Source organism: Cydia splendana, unplaced genomic scaffold (genome assembly GCF_910591565.1).
Source record: "Cydia splendana unplaced genomic scaffold, ilCydSple1.2 scaffold_63_ctg1, whole genome shotgun sequence".
Classification (NCBI taxonomy): Eukaryota; Metazoa; Arthropoda; class Insecta; order Lepidoptera; family Tortricidae; genus Cydia; species Cydia splendana.
This window is the reverse complement of record NW_026946896.1, coordinates 295549-300125: the sequence shown is the minus strand read 5'-3', so window position 1 is coordinate 300125 and position 4577 is coordinate 295549. Positions and strand designations below refer to the sequence as shown.

At 36.2% G+C, this 4577-nt stretch overlaps 1 long non-coding RNA gene across 1 annotated transcript; it reads right to left on the bottom strand.

The window, feature by feature from the left end:
• Window positions 1–232: 232 nt before the first annotated feature.
• LOC134805801 (uncharacterized) lies at window positions 233–1014 on the bottom strand. The gene is made up of 2 exons (XR_010146398.1): window positions 971–1014; window positions 233–395 (listed from the first exon to the last, which is right to left on the bottom strand). It is a non-coding gene; the product is annotated as an uncharacterized LOC134805801 (long non-coding RNA).
• Between the last annotated feature and the right edge of the window lie 3563 nt (window positions 1015–4577).

Genomic DNA, 4577 nt, shown 5'->3' with positions numbered 1-4577 from the left:
GCCCCATATGTACTGTAATAGTACATTACGATACAAGTGCGAAAAACAGGAACAAATAATATAGTTATTTACGATACAACTGCGGAAAAGAGGACATTCGAAACGAGTGGGGATAAATTAAAACACGACCGAAGGGAGTGTTTTAAATCGACACTAGTTGCGAATTACCTACTCGCACGTGTATCGTACAACGTTTTACAGTACATATGGCCCTTTAAACTTTTGACATCGCACGAAAAGTGCTATTTTACGCACTAGTGCGGGAAAATAGGACCATATGTACTGTAATAGTACATTACGATACAAGTGCGAAAAATAGAAAATTCGTAACGAGTGGCGATAAATTAAAACACGACCGAAGGGAGTGTTTTAAATTGACACGAGTTGCGAATTACCTATTCGCACATGCATTGCACACCGTTTTACAGTACATACGGCCCTTTAAATTCTTAGCGCTGGTGGCCTAGCGGTAAGAGCGCGCGACTTGCAATCCGGAGGTCGCGGGTTCAAACCCCGGCTCGTACCAATGAGTTTTTCGGAACTTATGTACGAAATATCATTTGATATTTACCAGTCGCTTTTCGGTGAAGGAAAACATCGTGAGGAAACCGAATTAATCCCAATAAGGCTTAGTTTCCCCTCTGGGTTGGAAGGTCAGATGGCAGTCGCTTTCATAAAAACTAGTGCCTACGTCAATTCTTGGGATTAGTTGTCAAGCGCACCCCAGGCTCCCATGAGCCGTGGCAAAATGACGGGATAATGCGAGGAAGAAGAAGAAGAAGAAGATGGCCCTTTAAATTCTTGACATAGTTGCATAATGTGCCAATTATCGCACTAGTGCGGTAAAGTAGCCCCATATGTACTGTAATAGTAGTTACGATACAAGTGCGAAAAATAAGAAATTCGCAATCAGTGGCGATCTGGCGATAAATTAAAACACGACCGAAAATCGACACGAGTTGCGAATTACCTATTCGCACATGTATCGTACAACCTTTTACAGTACATATGGCCCTTTAAGCACCAGTGCGGTAAAGTAGCACCATATGTAGTACCTACTGTAATAGTTATTTGTTTTACAAGGGGGCAAAGTTGTTGTTTAACCGCTCGTGCTACTATTGATACCCGAGCAAGCGAAAGATTCCAAAATTGAACCACGAGCGTAGCGAGTGGTTCGAAAAATGGAATCTTGAGCGTTGCGAGGGTTTTAAAGCACGAGGGTTAAACAACAACTTTGCCCCCGAGTGAAACACAAAATTTTTCACCACACCAACTCGAAGCAAATATGAAATGTAAAATATCAAACTCAAACCAAATCAAATCCAAATGAATGTTATTAAATATTTATAATCCAAAATCATCATTTAAAAGTCAATTCTACCAGCAAACATAAGAAAACAACTTAAAATTTGCATTTGATTACTTTGCCTCACATGTGAATAAAATGCAACTTTGCTATCAGTTTTTGAAGTGCAAAGTAAGCCTTTCCGGGCTGGTGTGGTGAAAACGATATTATGATTATGATGAACCTACTCGTTTTTTTAAGTAAGTTAAAAATCAGAAAACTCGTAAAGAAAGGTTTGATGAAATCGATTATCGATCCGCCGATTTACTGAGCAATTGAAAAAATTAAACGAGTTGACACGAGACCTCTGACGCCTACCGGACAAGTTCCAGAGCGTGGGAATAGAATACTCTTGTGCACCCACACAGAAAACAAAAAACTAGTTTTTGTTTTTCCGTGTGCACCCACATTAGACACATTAAGCTTTATGTAGTTTTTGTAGGTTTGCATCTATAACATTCTACTGACGAAAATGGCTTGCCAAACTATAGTAAATAAAACGAAAAGAATAATAGGCATGATGACAAATTTTGAAAAACCGTCCTGTACAATGGATACTATATTCATTTCTGCATTCAATAAAGATTTAGTAGGAAAAAACTACATTTTCTTTTTTAGATAGGGTCATGTGTTCTACTCTACAGTGGCTCAATTTTTTCGAGTAGCCGAAGGTTTTAAAGGTTCCCTTTTTTAGTTTTTCGTAAATAACTCTTAAACGGTGGCGCATAGCAAAAAAACCGGGCAAGTGCGAGTCGGACTCGCGCACGAAGGGTTCCGTACCATAATGCAAAAAAAAAAACGAAAAAAAAGCAAAAAAAAACGGTCACCCATCCAAGTACTGACCACTCCCGACCAGGGACCGGAACCGGTTACCTTAACCGGGGTTTTTCATAGGGTTATTTTAAAAGTGGTTATAAAAACCCCTACCATAACGGTAACCGTCTGATAAGGTAACACTTTGATTCGGTAACCGTATCAGATCGAGTTAACCTCGGTTACCGGTAACCGAAATAAAAACCCAGTCGATTCAGTTACCTCATAATAAGGTTTTGAACCAGTTCAAACGATTGTAATCTTTACGCACACTTAAATTGAACTTATTATTGAATAACCGTGGTTGGCATGGGCGGTCTATTAAGTCTCCAGCACAAACATGTTTTTTTGTCGGTAACTTCGCTTATTGTCAATTCAAACAATACTGTACTTTGAGTCCTTAAGCTAAAATTGAAAACATTATTGAGCGATTACAGTATTACTTTGGAGCGACAGCCGCAGCGCGGCCATTCCTTTGTTTATCTTTATACCTGTGTGTTCTTATTGTTTTTGTTCATTTCGGAGCAATTCTAGTTTAGAATTTTTAGAAAAGGGCTTGCTGCAAGTAAACACCATCCTATCCTAGCAATATCTGCTATTATTTAGTTATATTTTTAATGCTACTTAGATATTATTTTTCTGTTTTCGGGTTCAAACTTGGTATGTACCTACAGAGTAAAGACTGATTTAAGGAAATATATTTTAACCTAACTAGTAATTTTACTGGTAGGTATAGTTTATCTTTAGATAGAGTGATTAAAAAAATCACTTTGTGATAAAGATACATGCGTTAGCGGATTGTAGTAGTGTGGTAGATATTTAACCATTGTTGACAAATGACATAATAGGTAGTTAATATGGGCTTATTTTATAATAAGCAACTACTTTTAAACGTTTTCAGATGCGGTGAGTTGTGTCAGCTAAAAGTCGTAATTTACCTTTTTTTGCTTAATGCAGCGAGCAGAAAATATATATATTATCTATAGCAGTGATAACCTTATTTTAATACTTCAAATCTTTCATTAATACCAGAATTCATTATATTTATTGAGTATCTGTAACATTGGTACCTAGGTGAAATAATTTTGATAAAATTAAATAGATACATACTTGAATAATAATTCCTAAGAATAAAATCATAATCATAAAATCATGTTGATTTTATTTCCGTCAAAATTATTCCAATAATTTTGATCGGAAATAATAAACGTATGTGAACAAATTTAATAAGAATAATCTCATTCTTAATCAAGTAAATGTAATCATGATTTTATATTCTTAATAATATTCCTGGATTAAAATACAGTCTGGGTGCCGTATAGATAGAAGTAAATAATAATAGTTTCATGTCTAATTTATACCTAATTTTATTACTTTAATTTACTGCCGCATAGTCTTTGTATTGGTCGATACCCGTATTGCTTTTAATGTGATAACTAAATCATCAGGTACAATTCAGCTGATCTGACCGGATGGTGGATAGCGAAACACTTCAATGGCTCACTGTGCCTAATTTAATGTAAAAAATAAAATACCGGCCAAGTGCGAGTCAGACTCGCGCAGGAAGGATTCTGTACCATTGCGAAGAAATCACGTTTGTTGTATGGGAGCCCAACTTATATATTTATAATATTCTGTTTTTAGTATTTGTTGTAATAGCGACAACAGCAATACATAATCTGTGAAAATGTCAACTGCCTAGCTATCACGGGTCATGAGATACGGAACTTTGGGTACGGAACCCTAAAAAAGGTGTTTTTAAAGGTATGATAAGGAATAGCTCGATATGGTGTATTCCTATTTCTCTCCGCCGGGCACAGATGGGAATAGGCATTAGTATGTAGTTTCAGTGTCCGAGTTACTACCGAGACTCATTGTGTTTTTAAAAGTTCAGCTGATATTTAAAATTTGCATTCATTATTGGACGGAAATCAATAGGTATTAATATCGTTTCACACACCGCCTACCGCACGTGTCTCAAATCACAAATGCTGTCAAAAAATTCACCACGCCACGACTAAATCTTATTGTTGCCAATGAGTAATAAATGACGGTCTCAAGTGGAAACACGCCAAATAATACAATACAATAATTCATGCTGCGATCTGCGACTTTCTGCAAATCTAGTGATAAGCGTAGGACTCTTTTCTTACCTGCTGTAATTTGCTATCTCATTCACTTTCCGTATGTGTGAAAGAGATAGCATACGTAAGACCTCAAGGCTGATAAGAATAATAAACAAAATACATACTTAATTGGCAAAGGAATATACATTGAACCATCATAATTATAATTTCGCTGTTTACTTTTTATGTAGCTTCATTATCAAATTATCATCACCGTTTCGAAAGCTCCTAAAAAAATGTACCTACCTATCTATCACAATCACAACTTTTACGCTAAAAAAAATTCAAATCAA